The following is a 17,900-nucleotide window of genomic DNA, read 5'->3' on the forward strand; positions in this document are numbered from 1 at the left end:
CTCTTCATTGCCGGTGGGCCCAGACGGCACGTCCGTGCCGGTTGTTTTGTAGTCACCACTGAAGTAGCGCTTGATGAGGTTGCACTCCTCGAGGGTGTGTTTAATTGGGTAGCCATGATTGCAACACGGCACCTTGACTATCTTGTCGAAGCTGACATGGTTGAGCTTGCTAGTCTTCTGTTTGTGGACCCTATCGACCGCCATGACGAACTCGCTATCGCGGCGTCTCTAGCTAACCTTCTTGCCCTTTATCCATCGATTATGGTCTTTAGTCTTGTCTGTGGGTTTAGCCTAGGACTTGCCCTTGTATTTGTAGAAGATTGCACGGATGGCCTCCTCGCCAGAGGCATGGCTTGTTGTGAGGTCAAGCAACTCCCACGTCGTCCGCGGTTTGCAGCATTCAAGCTTGTGAATGAGTGCTTCGTTGGACGTGTCGGAGATGAGCACTACGATCACATGTCAGAGATGAATGCTTCATTGGAAAAGCGGCGGATGTACTCACGTAGAGTCTCTCCCGCTTTTTGCTTGCACGCTTTGAGATCCCTAGAATTTCCTGGGTGAACGTACGTGCCCTGAAAGTTCCCTACGAAGATGCGCTTGAAGTCTGCCCACGAGTGGATGCTGTCCGCGGGGAGATGCTCGAGCCATGCTCGGGCGCTTTCCGCAAGGTAGAGCGGTAAGTATTGGATGATGAAGAGATCGTCGTCTACCCCGCCAACTCGACAGGCGAGGCGGAAGTCTTCCAACAACATGACAAGGTTGGTGTCCCCAGAGTACTTGACGATGTTCGGCGGTGCACATAAATGCACCGGGAATGGTGTCTGCTGGACCCTTTTTGTGAACGCCTACGGGCCACAGGCATCCGAACTTGGACTGCGCTGAGTGTCTCGAACCCTATGATGTTGGCCATGGTTGTCTAGGTCGCTGTTGTCATAATGTAGCTGGTCTCCAACATAGCGGTTGCACGGTGGGGAGGGTTCCCGCCTATGCGTTGTGCCACCCTCATCTAGTCGGAGCATGCTTGGTGTGTGGTGCCCCTCAGGGGCACCACGTGCTAAGGAAACATGTATGAAGCTGGCCTTGGGGTGCCGCCTCTCCACGGAGCTTTGAGCCTGCTGCACCGCCATAATCTCCAGCAGGTCTTGCAGCTCTTGATGGACACGCTTTCCCTCTTTGGTCGAGGGTTTAGGGGCCATCCGCATGTTCATGGCGGCCACTACAACATTCTAGCTAGCTCGAGGGAAGATGGGTGTCTCCCTCTTGCCCTGCTTGATCTGATCATACACACGGCGTGTCTGTGCCCACGCGCCTCAGCATCGAGGTGTTATGGGCTAGGGCATCTGTCGTCGCAGCGCGCGTTGGCCTGATCAGCTTCTCGCGCCTTGGCTCTTTCTAAGCGCTCTAGGTCATACTTGACCTATTCTCCGGGGGTGCATGGAATTGGATAGGCATCATCCTCTGTATCCTCCGCCGGTGCTACGCCATCCTCCGAGAGGTGCAACATGTTGCATTCTCTTAGCGGATGGCAGCTCCCCTCGGAATCAGACTTAGAGTCCGTGTTCTCTAGAGTTGCCAGCAGGAGGTCATAGATGGACTCTGGATCCCACTCCATCATCCCCACAAACCCAGAGGATTCCAATGTCGTCGATCGGACATCGCGCTTGGCTAGCTCTCGTTCGAAGAGCGCGATCGCCTCCCTCATCTCGGAGGGTAGTGTGGTGCTGGGGTTCTAGAATTTGGCCTCTGGCGGCAAGGGGCCCCTTTCGGGGAGTTGGACGAAAGCGTTCGCCAACACATAGAAAACACGTCGGCTTAGCTTTGGCTCGGGATTCACCCCAAGATAGGTGTCGATTCTGCATGCTAGCGCATCAGAGTCGACGATTGCGGGACCAGATCAGGCTGGTCCATCATCAGGCATCGAGATGTGTGGTAGAGCCACATTCTCTTTGTTGAGCCGCAACTAACCTAGATGGTTGGCCACAAAGTCTAGGTCCCCAAAGCGTAGGGCTTGGCCGGGGAGAAGACCATTGACGAGAGTTGGCCCGTCGATGTCAGTGAACTCAAGGCTTCCAAAGCGGATGTGGCCACCGGGGGCTGCACCAAGAGCAAGTCCGACATAAGTGCATGGGGCCATCGCTTCCTTCTCAACAACGAGAGTGCACGACTGTCCTCTACCTAGCGCGCCAGCTGTTGGTGTTTTGTAAACCGGACTAGTGAATTTATACGATTACTGCGCTGCTCTAGGAAGACGATAGTAGCATCCAAAAGATACGATGATTTATACTGGTTTAGGCCGGGGTCCTACATCCAGTCTTAGAGATGATCGAGTGTGTGTTCCTTGCTTGAATGCTCTGAAGTTCTTACAATGGGGGTGCAAGAATGGTGGAAGAGGTAGAAGAACCTAAGCTAGGCGGTGGGCTACCCAAAGGGAACCTTAAGGAGCCCTACTACTATGGAGAATGAATGAAATGGTAGAGGATGTCTAAATATGGAGCCCTGGCTATCCTTATATAGAGTTCGGGGCCAGGGCTTGTACAAAGAAAAGGTTCTCCCGACCGAAGGGTCGTGAGCCCAAGGAGGGTCCTAGCTAACTTGGCTTGCAAGCTACGTCGTCCTATGGAGTACGTCTAGGCATGGCTGTCATCATGGTCTAGAGGCCATATCACAGCATGGGTAGTGTGGTACTACTGTGCCAGTCATGGCAGCACTATAGACACGGTGGTGGTTCGCCAGCCGTCCTACGCGACATGGTCTACATCATGGTCTTTGTCATCGCTCCCTAGTTTCCTGGGGCGTCGTACGAAAGTTGGTATCCGCCCTCGGGTCGTCAATCGCCTTTGTTGTTGAGATCGTACATGCGTCCTGTCAGACCGTATTCAGGTGGTGGATACCGTACATGTCGCCACCGCCATGTGGTGTTGTCTTGTCCGAGCAGCGTGGCACAGGGATGACGTCTGACCAGGCAGAGATGACTGTTGTCCCCTCGGTCCTTGCGGGGTCAGTGTGGCGGGCTAGTTCTTATCAGAATAGGCACGTTGGGCAGCGCTCGACCTCTCCCTGTTCCTTCTTGGGGTCGTGACGGGGGTGAGGTCGTGCGCTTCTTGAGCGCCGTGTGGCTAAGGGGTCGTGGCTGACCCCAGCCTTAGCACCCGGCCTGCTCTGCTTGGCCGAGCTAGGCCTCGGTCGTTTAGGCCTTCATTACCTGGCGTATTGTGGGCCTCTCGGCCTGCTAACTAATCGATGCCTTGAAACACCCCCGAGTTATGACCCCAACACGACTACTTAGATAATATGAAATTAAATATTCTAAAGGGGTAAGGTGAAGGATGTCCTTCTATGAGATAATAACTCTCACATTACTTCTAACTAATTGCAAAATGACAATCATAGAAGGAAGCCCATCTTCTCGCTTGATCAGGAGGAGGGAAAAATTGAAGGATAGAAAAGTATGAAAATGAGGAACTATTTTGGCCATCAGAGGAGTCCTTGTGTGCCCTAGATATAGGGATGATAGTGGGTTCAGTAAGGTACAGGTGGAGTAAATACCTGCCTGTGATAAATTGGCTATCGGGTAAAATTTCATACCCGCACCCGTATTTATTGGTAAGATTTTATACCCATACCCACACATATAGGGTACGATACTCGTGGGTTCCTGCACCCATGAGTTAGATTATCACTAGAATATATGGATTTCTTTGTATTTTTAGGACTTGTAGGTGAAGCAATATACCAGCACTTGTACCCGCACCTGCAAGTAGAATTTTGTACCCACTCCCACACCCTTCGGGAACAATACCCGAAGGTACCCACACCCATGGGTAGGATTGCCATCCCTACCTAGATAGCTCAAGGTTTGATCTCATACCACTGCTCCACAAGTAACACTAGAAGAAAATGAATTTCTAACCTCCCCATTTACAAAAAGAAAATTCAGGATGCAGTTTTTGACATGGAACATAAAAAAACTCGACCTGCGAGGGGCAAGCCGCCCCCCGGGCATTATACGTAAGAAGAAGGCCTTCTCACACAAGCCGAGAAAACCCCCAAACCCCGGCCCCGGCCCGACACAACCCAGATGGTTTCCCGGCTAAGTTTTATCAAAATTTTTGACAGGTCATTAAAGGTGACCTACAACAAATGTTCCAAAATGTTCACAATGGAAATTTGCCACTATTTGGTTTAAAATCTTGTGTTACCACCCTCATTTCAAAGGTGCTAGAAGTAAATTAAATAGAGCAGTATAGACCCATTTATTTGCTCAACATCAAATTTAAAATTCTGACTAAAGTGGCTATTATTGGTGTTACTACGGTGGCCAATCATCATATTATAAGCCAATTCAGTCAGCTTTTCAATACTCGACAAAACTTCATCGCTAGCAGTTCAAAAGCCCCCATCACCTTCATTGTCATTTATGAAAGTAGGTGGTGATAACCACCCTTATCACTGTCGGTTTGGCATACGATCCGACGCTATTGTCCTCTTCATCACTACTGGTCTAGTATACCATCCAGTGGTGATGATCTCTTAATCACCATCGTCTGGCATATGATCCATCAGTGATGAAGGGCTCATCACCACCGATGCAGCAGACGACTAGTGCTGTTGAAGAGGACATCACCATTGGTGCAGCATTTGAGATCTAGTGGGGATGAAGAGCTCATCACCGCTAATGCAGTGTTTTATCTAGCGGTGATGAAGAGCTCGTTACCACTAGTGCAATGTTTGATCCAACGATGATGAATAGTTCATCACTATTGATTTACCATATCACCAATGGTTGTCTCGGTGCAATGGTGATAATGCATTTCTAGAATATTAATTTAAATGTTGCATAATAATTAATAGCATCAGTAATGTGGTTAAATCAAGCCCACAACATCCATAATGCATCAAGTTCATGCTAGAAAATGGCCCCAAGAATGGTGAAACCTCTTTTCTCCACTTGGTTTTTGCCTCATTGCGCCTAGTCGCTTCGACCAACGGTGAAGCATTATCACTGTCAGTTCTGGCCAAACCGGCAGTGAAAACCCTGCTACAAAAATGAGTTATGTAGTAGTGTTCATGAGAGGACGGAACATCATTGAAGGGTTGTTGTCTTGCATGAGACAATACACGAGCTCCATTCGAAAAAAACTAAACTGGGTCATTTTTAAAATAGATCTTGAGAAAACCTATGATAAGGCTATGGCAGGTTTAGATGGCTTTTTTTTGCTACAAACTCTACATATGGAAGGTTTTTTGTCAAAATGGATAAATTGGGTTGAAAATTTTGTCACGAGCATGAGTTATCAATTAATGTAAATGATGACATTGGACACGTTTTCCAAACAAAGAAAGACTGTTGCTGAGTAGTATACCGTTGTGCATGATGCCTTTCTTTGCAATTCTAAATGGGGTATCGAAGAAATTTTTACTACTTTCGCTTGATTTTCTTTTGGCAAAGTGATGACCAAATGAGAAAGTATTGCCTTGCCAAATGGAACATACTTTGTTAGCCATAAGATCATGGGGGTTTTGGAATTCATGAATTGAGTATTAAAACACCACACTTCTTAGTAAATGGCTTATGAAGTTGCATACAATAGATGGGACTTGGAAGCAAATACTTCAGAACAAGTATTTAGGCTCGAAGACTCTATCTCAGGCTTATTGGAAAATTGGAGACTCACATATTTGGGCTAGTCTTTAAAAGGTGAAACATTATTTTCTTCGTTATGGATGCTTCATAATAAAAAGTGGGTCCCAAGTGAGATTCTAGGAGATGATGCGGTTGGGAAACTCAACTTTGAGGTCAAAATATCCTTACTTATACAAAATCACTAGACGCAAGCAAGACACTATAGCTGAGGTCATTAGTACATTACCTCTAAACATTTTGTGCCGACATAATTTGATTGGACATAAATTAGTAGCTTAGAATGAACTTCTTCCTTGGATTGCTAGTATCAAGCTTACACAAGATTTGACCAGAACCTCTGCGTGATTTCAGTGTATGGCATTTTTATGTCGGGCAGATGTGACCATAGTGTGCCAGTCATTTTTTCTGTTGGCTATAGGTTTAGGTGGCGTTGGGTTGTCGCTCCTAAATTTTAGTCGGTGTCCCATCGAATATTTGAACATATGTATAGGGTATTAAATATAGACTAATTACATAGTTTGCGACTAATTTACGAGACGAATCTTTTGAGCCTAATTAGTTTATAATTTGGCAATATTTTGCTACAGTAAACATGTGCTAATGACGGATTACTTAGGCTTAAAAATTTCGTCTCGTAGAGTACTGACGGATTATGTAATTTATTTTTTTATTAATATCCAAACACCCCATACAATATTCTCCTAATATACTTTCTAAATTTTAGTAGCCGGATAACACCCCCTTTATTCAGTTGTCCCTTGCATTCATCGGTGTGGACCATATCGCCGCTGCGTTGTTGACCGTGTTTGTCATTTCCATGGCCAGCTGGGCTGTCCAACATGTCTCGTGTTCCCTGTGCGGTCGTTTTCGATGCCAAGCGGTACTCTCACCGGTCTGCGGTCGTGGATTCTGTTACTATGCTTCTTCGTCCTTTCTCCTCCCACTCGTCTTCGAGGCCTCCGCTGCCTGCTCCAGGATGCCATCCCATTGTGCAATGTGTTTCATTGGAACTTGACCCAACGGGTCAGTTTTCGGTAATATTACATTATGCTACACTGATATGTCTAGAGGTTCCCAATTTAAACAAAATCATTTTAAAGTTAAAGGCTCCATTCAAGATATTTTTTGTCTTTGATATTTTCATAGAGGAGTCATCCTAACAAAGATAACTTAGCTAAACACAATTAGTAAGGCATTGAAAAGTGTTGCTTTTGTGATAAAAATGAGACAATTAAGCACCTTATCTTTGAATGCAATTTTTGCCCTGCAGTTTGGGACTGCATCCATGTTGCTTTAAGGCTCCGTTTAGATGCGAAAATTTTTAGCTTTTGGCTACTGTAGCATTTTCGTTTATATTTGGCAAAAATTGTCCAATTATAGACTATTTAGGCTTAAAAGATTCATCTCGTCAATTACAGGCAAACTGTGCAATTAGTTATTTTTTTTACCTACATTTAATGCTCCATGCATGTACCGTAAAATTTGATGTGACAGAAAATCTTGAAAAATTTTGGATTTTGGCTTGCATCTAAACGGGGCCTAAGTCTTCCTCACCCTCATATATGATCTTTCTCATATTATATGTTTGAGAGTTGGCTTCGAGGATACGGGAGAAGTTAAAGCCTTTAGTCCTGCTAGTGGTGGCAGCTACCTGATGGCCGTTTTGGTTTTGCAGGAATGACTTGTTGTTTGAAAAGATACATAATTATTCACCTTTGCAAGTGGTACATTCAGCCCTTGTTTAGTTCCACCCCAACTTCCAAAAAGTTGCTACAGTACATATCACATCGAATGTTTGCGGCCCATGCATGGAGCATTAAATGTAGACGAAAAGAAAAACTAATTGCACAGTTTGGTGGGAAATTGCGAGACGAACGTTTTGAGCCTAATTAGTCCATGTTTGAACACTATTTGCCAAATAAAAACGAACATGCTACAGTAGCCCCAAAATCCAAATTCCTGGAACTAAACAAGGGCTCAGTTATCTATTGGTTTTGCACATAGGTTATCCTCTAGAAGCACACTTCACAGTCCTTAGTTGTAGCGTCATCCACAACAATTGCCACAGAGGGTCATGATGTTTTTCTCTCGAACAAATGGGTCACAATCTAGTATTAAAATTGATAATATTAGAGTGCTCGGTCCACTTTTTTCTATTTAGGTTGTGTGTTCTTTGCAGAGATTAGAAGTGGATTCATAATTATTGTATTAATTGCAAATTAATTACATCTTCCTTTGTAAAAGAAAGAAAGCCATCTAAATATATCCTGTGGACCAAAATGTGTGGCGCGCATGAATAGTAAGGTTCTCCGTCGTGGCAAGTGACCAATGAGTGAATATCAATGAATACCAAGGAGACAATCAAGACACAATAATTTTTCTTCTGATGTTCACTTGCTTGCCGACAAGCTAGTCCCCATTGTGACGATTCACTCACCTGGAGGTTCATGCGCTAATTGGCGTCACACGCCAAACTATTAATGTTTTGATGATCGAGACACTTAATGAGTGTGATCACATTTAGGATCGATAGCCGTACTATTAAGAGGGGTGAAACTCGTATTGAAATGCGGTTATCAAAGTGCCACTAGATGCTCTAACTCATTACATATGCATTTAGGATCTAGTGGAGTACTAACACCCTTGAAAACATTTGTGAAAATATTCTAACACATGTGCATAAGGTGATACACTTGGTGGTTGGCACATTTGACCAAGGGTGAAGAAGTTAGAGTTGATGTGGATCAACTCGGTGAAGAAACGGAGGCGAAAGGAGGTCACTGTGAGTGACCGGACGCTGGCCTCAACTGGACCGACATGTACGGTCAAAGGCAGCAGTGAAGGCGCAGGCGTCGGTCTTCGACCAGACGCTGGGTCACTTCATGACCGAAAGCGTGGTGGGTGCGTCCGGTCCCGCTGATGTGGCGGCGCAGAGAAGGTGAGAAGTATCGGACGCTGATGTTGCGTCCGATCGTGACCTACCGGATGCGTCCAGTCATAGTTGAGCAGCTCTAGGAGCTCTCTAGACTCGACCGGACGCTGCCCCTCCTACGTCTAGTCATGATCGAACTGACATGTTCGGTCGTCATTTGGCTCTCTCGGGGCCTCTCTAGAAATAACCGGACTCGGCAGAGGTGCGTTCGGTCTTGGCGCAGTGCTGCGTCCGATCATCACTTGACCGTTGGTGCGTGGCTGCTGACCCTTGAGATCTAGCGACTGAGGTTGAACGGAGGTGACGCATGTCATGCATCCGTTGACCGGACGCTAGACCGGATGCGTCCGATCAATCTGACCGACGCGTCCGATCGCCCCAATTTCTCAGTGAACAGAGAGCCAATGGCTCTATTCATGGGGGCTCTCTATTTAAGCCCCATTGCCAGCTCTAGCTCACCCTCTTGGCCATTTGCATTAACATAGCAACCTTGTCAGCTTAGCCAAAGCCCTCCCACTCATCTCCATCATTGATTAATCATCTTTGTGAGATTGGGAGAGAATCCAAGTGCATTGCTTGAGTGTTTGCATCTAGTGGCACTTGGTGTTCATGTTTCACTATGGGATTTGCTTGTTACTCTTGGTGGTTGCTGCCACCTAGATAGCTTGGAGCAGCGAGGATCATCGAACGGAGGTTGGTGATTGTCTCCGGCTTCGATCATGGTGATTGTGAGGGGTTCTTGACCTTTCCCCAGCGGAGAGCCAAAAGGTACTCTAGTAAATTGCTCATGGCTTATGTGATCCTCATCTTGTGTTGGTTGTGCGGCACCCTATTGAGGGTTTGGCATGTGATGCCAATTAGCGCGTGAACCTCCAAGTGAGTGAATCGCCACAATGGGGACTAGCCTGCCGGCAAGCAAGTGAACCTTGGAAGAAAAATCATTGTGTCTTGATTGTCTCCTTGGTATTCATTGATATTCACTCATTGGTCACTTTTCACAACGGTATAACTCTCTACCACTCTATTGTATTTCATTATACATTCACTTGGATAGAGCTAGTGATAGTTAGGACTAGATAGTGTATCATTTAATTGTATCACTCTCACTATGTTGATCATCTAGGTGTATATTAGTGACATAGCTTTGTTGTGATATACTAGAGATCATACAAAATAGAATGGGGTAGGTGGCTTGCAACCCCAAATATAGAGCTAGCGTGAAATTCGCTTTGCCTTCTTATTGACAAATTATTTGTCTTAGTGTTGTTGTAGAAATTTTTAATAGGCTATTCACCCCCCTCTAGCTATTAGGACCTTTCAAGTGGTATCGGACCCGAGGTCACCATGATTTGAGGCTTAATAATATTCAGTGTAAAAATGGCTCAAATCAATAACACAAAGAAGCCACCCCAATTTGCTAGCACAAACTATCCATATTGGAAGTTAAAGATGACCACACATATCAAGTCAATCAATAGAAGGGTGTGAAAGGTGGTAGAAACCAAAATTAAGAATGTCGATCCAGAAAATCCCACCGCAGCCGAAGAAGTGCTTCTTCAAAACAATGATATTGTTCTAAGTGTCATTCATGATGCAATTAATGAGAGAACATTTGAGCAAATCAAGAACATTGAGATGGCTCATGAGGCTTGGAAGAAGTTAGAAGAATCATTCGAGGGAACCAAGGCAATGAAGAGTGCAAAGGCATACATTCTCAAGGAGAAATTTGTTAGCTTCAAGATAAAGGAAGATGAGAGTGTGTCGGACATGTTCCATCGGATGGAAGTGCTTGTCAATGATCTCAAAGCACTTGGTGAGAAGGTGGAGGACAAGGACTTCTCTAATAAGTTCTTGAAATGCTTACCTGCAAGATTTGGCATGTTGGTCACCTTGCTAGTGAGGACCAGTTTGGACACAATGACTCCAAACCAAATCTTGGGAGATATCATGACCGATGATGCTTATAGAGATGATGATGAGAAGGAAGAAAAGAGGGAGAAGAAGGATGACAAGAAGAAGAGTGTGGCATTCAAGGCCACATCATCCAAGGGCAAGGCAAAGCAAGAATCATCAAGTGAAGATGAAGACTTGAGCTTTGATGAGATGGATGATGAGAAGATGGCTCTCTTTGTCAAGAGATTTGGCAAATTCATGATGAAGAAGGGCTACCGTGCTAGAAGAAAGAAGTCTTCTTCCAAGAACAAGGAAGAGTCAAGAAGGTGTTTCAATTGTGGAAGCAAGGATCATCTTGTTGCTCAATGCCCATACAATAGCGAAAATGATGATGACAACAGGAAGAGCAAGAACAAGGACAAGAAGGAAAAGAAAGAAGAAGGACAAGATGACCATCAAGAAGAAGAAGAAGAAGGGTGGTTCATATGTGGTCACTTGGGATAGTGATGCTTCCTCAAGTGATGATGATGATGATAGTGATGATGACAAGACCATCAAGAAGAAGGCACTTGCAAGTATTGCTATCAATGAGAAGCCTTCTCTCTTCAACACTCCATCATGCTTCATGGCTAAGGCCACTAAGGTGCAAACTTGTGATGATGAAAGTGCTGAGGAACATGATAATGAAAATGAAAATGAAAATGAAAGTGATAGTGATAGTGATGATGATGAACCAACTAAGGATGAACTACTTGACATGCTAGATGATGCTAAAGAACATTTTGACATTATGAGAAGGGAATGCAAAAGCTTGCATAAGAAAATAAAAGCCCTTAAGCAAGCCTTTGATGAGCTCAAAGGATCTCATTAGAGGCTAGAGGAAGCCCATGAGAAGCTTGGCAAGGCTCACAAGAAGCTTGAAAAAACTCATTCCTCTTTGCTTAATGAACAAAATGAGAAGAAGCATGTTGAGACATGTGATGTAGGCTTAACTTGTGATATAATTGATGAATCATTCTATAAGTCTATCATTGTTGCTCCCACTAACCCTTCTTGTAGCACTTTTACTTCCACCTCATCTAGTAGTGATGGCTTCATTTGTGATGCCTCACTAATGGTTGAGAATGAGACCCTCAATAAGGAGGTCAATAAGCTCACTCACACCTTGGCTAAGGCCCATGGTGGTGAGGACCGCTTGCTTATGTGCTTGGGTAGCCAAAGAGCTTCTCTCTACAAAGAGGGATTGGGCTATACCCCCAAGAAAGGCAAGGCGGTCTTTGCTCCTCACAAGACTAGTTTTGTGAAGAACAATGGTTGGTTTTGCACTAGTTGCAAGCAAGTTGGTCATAAAGAGCATGAATGCAAGAACAAGAGCAAAAATGCTAATGTATCCTCAACTAAGATTAATTCTTTCTATGTGCTTACTAAGGGTACAAATGGTGTGAAAGCTAAGTTCATCGGTACACCATGGATGGGCTCAAAGAAAAAAGCCATTTGGGTGCCAAAGAGCTTAGTCACTAACCTTTAAGGACCCAAACAAGTTTGGGTACCTAAAAGAATTAATCTTCTTTTGTAGGTCAATTACAAAGCCAGAGGAAGGCATTGGGTTCTTGATAGTGGGTGCACTCAACATATGACCGGTGATGCAAGAATGTTCAACTCAATCAACACCAATGACAATAATGGTTTTGATAGTATCACATTTGGTGACAATGGCAAAGGCAAGGTCAAAGGGCTTGGTAAGATTGCAATATCCAATGACATGAGTATATCTAGTGTGTTGCTAGTAGAGAGTTTGAACTTCAACTTGCTATCCGTGGCCCAATTATGTGATCTTAGATTCAAATACATATTTGGAGTAGATGATGTAGAGATCATAAGTGTAGATGGCCCTAACTTGATCTTTAAAGGCTTTAGATATGAGAATCTATACTTGGTTGATTTCAATGCTAATGAAGCTAAATTATCTACATGTTTATTCACTAAGTCTAGCATGGGTTAGTTATGGCATAGAAGGCTTGGTCATGTTGGAATGAAACAATTGAATAGATTGCTTAAGAATGACTTGGTTAAAGGCTTGAAAGATATTGTGTTTGAGAAAGATAAGCTTTGTAGCTCTTGTCAAGCCGGAAAACAAATTAGAAACACCCATCCTAAGAAAAGCATGATGAGCACTAGTAAAGCATTTGAGTTATTGCATATGGATTTGTTTGGGCCAACACAATACACTAGCATTAGTGGAAACAAATATTGCTTTGTGATAGTGGATGATTATACTAGATATACTTGGATATTCTTTCTAGTGGACAAAAGTGATGTGTTTGCAACATTCAAATCATTTGTTAAAGGCATTCACAATGAATTTGAAACAACCATCAAGAGAGTTAGAAGTGACAATGGTAGTGAGTTTAAGAACACTAGAATTGATGAGTTGTGTGATGAATTTAGAATTAGACATCAATTCTCATCCAAGTACACTCTACAATCAAATGACCTTGTTGAGAGGAAGAATAGAACACTCATTGATATGGCAAGGTCTATGCTTAGTGGTACAATGTGAGTCAATCTTTTTAGGCCGAAGCTATCAACACGGCTTGCTATTGTAGCAACCGCCTCTATTGTCACCCATTGAAAGAGAAGACACCATATGAGCTCTTGAATGGTAGAAAGCCCAACATTGCATATTTTTGGATCTTTGGTTGCAAATGTTATATCTTGAAGAAAGGCACTAGATTGGGCAAGTTTGACAAGAAATGTGATGTAGGATTCCTACTTGGATGCTCAACTACTAGCAAAGCATATAGAGTTTGGAATTTGGATAGTGGTACTCTTGAGGAAGTTTAAGATGTTGTATTTGATGAAACCAAGGGTTCACAAGAAGAAAATGAGAACTTGGAAGATGTTAGAGGCATTCAACTTTCAAATGACATGAAGAACATGGATGTTGGTGAATTAAGGCCTAGGCAAGTAAATGATGATGAAGATGATCAAGTGCAAGTGCTCTCTAACTCAAATGTGCAAGATAATACAAATTAAACTAGTACAAGTGGATCTCATGACAATGAACAAAATCAAGTGACTAGTACATCATCTAAATCCAATGATCAAGCAAGTACAAGCAATCAAGTTTCAATACTCCAACCAACCAATATTGCGAGGGATCACCCATTAGACTCTATCATTGGTCATATTTCAAGAGGTGTGCAAACTAGATCAAGATTAACTTCATTTTGTGAGCATTTCTCATTTGTGTTATCCCTTGAACCAAAGAAGATAGATGAAGCATTGAAGGATATTGATTGGGTGAATGCTATGCATGAAGAATTAAATAACTTCACAAGAAATCAAGTATGAGAATTAGTAGAGAGACCAAAGGAACACAATGTGATTAGACCCAAATGGGTCTTTAGAAACAAGCAAGATCAAGATGGGATAGTAGTAAGGAACAAAGCAAGATTAGTAGCACAAGGATATACATAAGTTGAAGGTCTTGACTTTGGAGAAACATATGCCCCGGTTGCTAGATTGGAAGCAATTAGAATCTTGCTAGCCTATGCTTGTGCCCACAATATCAAACTCTATCAAATGGATGTCAAGAGTGCATTTCTCAATGGTTACATAAATGAAGAAGTATATGTTGAGCAACCTCCCAGTTTTGAAGATGAAGAGAAGCCCGACCATATGTATAAGTTGAAGAAAGCATTGTATGGCTTGAAGCAAGCACCTAGACTTTCAACGGTAGGATGACCAGACGCACCAAGAAGTAGCATCCGATCATGTCCAGAAAGGTTCTAGAGTGGCACCAGCATAACTGAACGGATCCGATCGAGTGAGACCGGACTCGGCCCAGAGTTCGATCAATGTGCGTGCTCCAACGGTCGACACAACCGAACGTGTCCGGTCAGGACGACAGTAACATCCGGTCAATGGCAGAAAGCTAGGTTTCGTCCCCAACGGCTACTTTCTCCATGGGGCTTATAAATAGACCCCCAACTGGCCATTTGAGAGTAGAGAGCTAAGGAAACATACTAAGGGTGTTGATACACCATTTTAGTGATCTCCACTTGCATAGTGCTTAGTGATTCATTAGGTGATTAGCATAGGTGGTTTGCGAAGTGCTTAGGTTGATTAGACCACCGCTTATGCGCTTGCTCTAGGTTTAGGCCTAGTGTTTAGTGAGGTTTGCACACCTCTTACCACTCGGTGCTTGCGCGCACCATTGTTGTACATTGGAGGGGCTTGTAGTCTTGCGAGATCACACCAACCGTATTTGTGGTGTGGCCGCCACCGTGTACCGAAGGGAACAAGGCTCGCGGCGGTTTGGCCGGAAGCTTGATAGTGAAGACGGTGGGGAGCGGTCTGGGAGAGGCTTGCCGGAAGGCACACCGGAGACCCACTTGTGCATGGAGAAGGACCAGGGCTATCCATGGAGTTACCCGACCAGGAGCTTGGCCCTTGTGAGGGATTCCTTGTGAGGGGCTCCAACGAGGACTAGGGGGAAGCTTGTGCGCTTCTCGATACCTCGATAAAAATACTAGTCATCGATGGGAGTTTGCATATCTCTACCTTACTCTTTAGCTTCCGTATTTACATTGCAATCTTGGCTTATTCTTTACTTTCCTAGCTTAGTGATCGGCTAGTTGATAGGTTTGGAACCTAGGTTGCATAACTTCTTTTTTGTGGTAGAGATAGCAACACACTAGCAAAACCATAGTTGCACATTTAGATAGTTTATCTTTTGCATAGGTTTTTGCTAAGGATAGAAAAAGAGGCCTTAGTTAGAAGTAGAATTTTAAGTTGCCTAATTCACCCCCCCCTTCTTAGGCGTCACGGTCCTTTACAAGTGGTATCAAAGCTGGTTGGCTTAAATTGGACCTTTGGCTTCACCGTCGTTGAGCCAATGCTATTTAGAGTGGTTGGAATGGATACCTCTAGGCCTTCGCACTTTCACGGCACTAACTTCCCCTACTATAAAGTTAGAATGGCTTGTCACCTTGAGGTGGTAGATTTGGGTGTTTGGAGAGTCACTCATGAGGGAATGAAACCCATTAAGAATCCCGATAAGCCCAACATCATCAAGATAACACCGTTAAGGGAGTGAAGAAGCTTGATGAAGGACAAACCATGGTTTGCTACGTGTGCCACAAGGAAGGTCACAAGTCCTATGAGTGCATGGTGAAGAATGGGGGAGGAGCTAAGAAGAAAGAGAAAAACAAAAAGGAAGCAAGCAAGCTCTCCAACACCTACACCAACAAGGTGGACAAAAAGGTCTCCACATCTTATCTCTTGAAGAAGAAGAAAAATGACAAGGTGGTGGCCATCAAGGTGAACAAGCAAACCAACAATGAGGCCAAACACATTTGGGTGCCAAAGGAGATCATTTCTAACATGAAGAGCACCAAGAAGGTTTGGATCCCGAAAGAGAAGTGAGAAGTCCGATGGACTTTGGGGAATTTGGAGACTTGGCAATGTATGGGTGCATTTTATGGGGTGCATCATTATGGGCAAGGTAACTGCCAAGTGGGTTAGTGAATACTATGGACCCAAATTCCCCTTCCCATGTTATGTAACTAGATTTAATTTCTTGCAATTTCAATTAGCATCTAGTTCCTTTTCATGCCTAGGTTTGCATTTGCATGTTTAATCTTTTGTCTTGCATACACTAGGTATATCTTATGGTAGGCTTGTTCGGTTTCACTCTTAACCCTTGGAGCAAACCTACATGGTTTAAATTGTTTAGGAGCATAGCACATAGCTTGTTTTACAATTGTTCATCTAATATGTGTCAAAGTCCAAATTATAGATAATTTCTCCCAAATATCATTTTCAAAAATGATTCTCACATTCATGTGATATCATCTTTCAAGTGGTATTTTTTATTCTAAAATCAATATGCGTGTCTCCTACAAGTATTCTATACTTGTGTGCACAAATTTAGGGGGGGTTACTCTACAAGTTGGATGCTTTGAGACTAACACATTTTCAAGCTTATCATGTGTGTAGTAGTCTCATTGCAAGGAAAATGGAGTCCTCGGAGTTAAGCATCATACTTCAAATATCCACCACCTATTGCAAGTGGTATAAATCAAATTAGTTTCCACATGTGGTATTTCTAAACCGATATCATCATGTTGATTTCACTTTGGTATTTATATGCTTTCTCCATGCATTATATAGATTAAACTCCCTTGAGCATTAATTTGCCAATTTTGCATAAACTACATTCTCCATCATATGTATGCATATATTTAGGGGAAGCTTAGTCTATGTAATGTGAGAGTCAAATTTTGTGACCTATTCCACTCCACATACAAAGGATCACAAAGTTTGACCCTCCCTTGTGCTACTAATGTCTTCCTTTTCGATGTTTGATTCTAAAGGGGGAGAATTTGTAGGACCAAAAGTAAGCCCGATTATAATAATTTACAAGTGGTAATGGTTCGAGAAAGGGAGGATAGTGGATTATGGAGTTAGGGGGAGGCTTAAATCCATAATGCCACATGAGGACATTTGCAATGGAAAGATAAGTTTCCAAAGATGTCTACATGTGGTATCTTTTAGCATCATATAACCTTGCCCTTTTTTCTCGAACAGCGCAGGAGAACTGCGCGTCATTTCATTAAGGTAGAGAAAAAAATTACAAAGGTCCAAGTGACCCAACACACACACCCCACTCCCAGAACTAGGTTATAGACTCGCCATACAAAAAGGAAAAAAGGATGACCAAACTTCTCCAAGCATTAAGCTCCAGAAGGCATCAACCTGAAAACCACCTCCTGGAGTTTGGAGGCCCCGGCCGAACACCAGAGCCCACCCTTTGAGCTAATAGCCCTAAGGACTTCCTGAACACTTGGCCTCTTTTTATCAAAGACACAAGAATTGTGATGCTTCCAAATCTCCTAAGCCACCAAAATTATCAAGGAGTTGAGGCCTTTACGCAAATCCTTAGGGACAGCCGCAGTTGTTCTCTTCCACCACCTTGAGAAACGAATCACAGTAGGCTATGGTGCCAACTGTAGTATTCCCAACTAATGCAAAACCAGGGCCTAAATTTGCCGGGCAAAAACACAGCCCACTAGCAAATGGTTTATTGTTTCATCCTCTTGATCACACAATGGGCAAGCCTCAGGATGGGGTAGATTCCTCCTTGCAAGTCTATCGGTTGTCCAGACCCAGTCGTGAAATACCAACCAGATGAAGAACTTGCAGCGCGGAGGAGCCCAAGTTTTCCAGATCCTTCTCCAAGACCCAAACTTGATGGTTCCCTCAAAGAAGGCTGCATAAGCTGATTTACTGGTGTAGGAACCATCCTGAGTTAATTTCCATCTATATTGATCTGGAATCTCCAGATGTAAAATAAATCCATCCACAATGTCCCAAATATGAAGGTACTCAAGCATGACCACAACTATATGTGCTCCTTTAATATCC

This window comes from Miscanthus floridulus, chromosome 17, assembly GCF_019320115.1.
Source record: "Miscanthus floridulus cultivar M001 chromosome 17, ASM1932011v1, whole genome shotgun sequence".
Lineage (NCBI taxonomy): Eukaryota > Viridiplantae > Streptophyta > Magnoliopsida > Poales > Poaceae > Miscanthus > Miscanthus floridulus.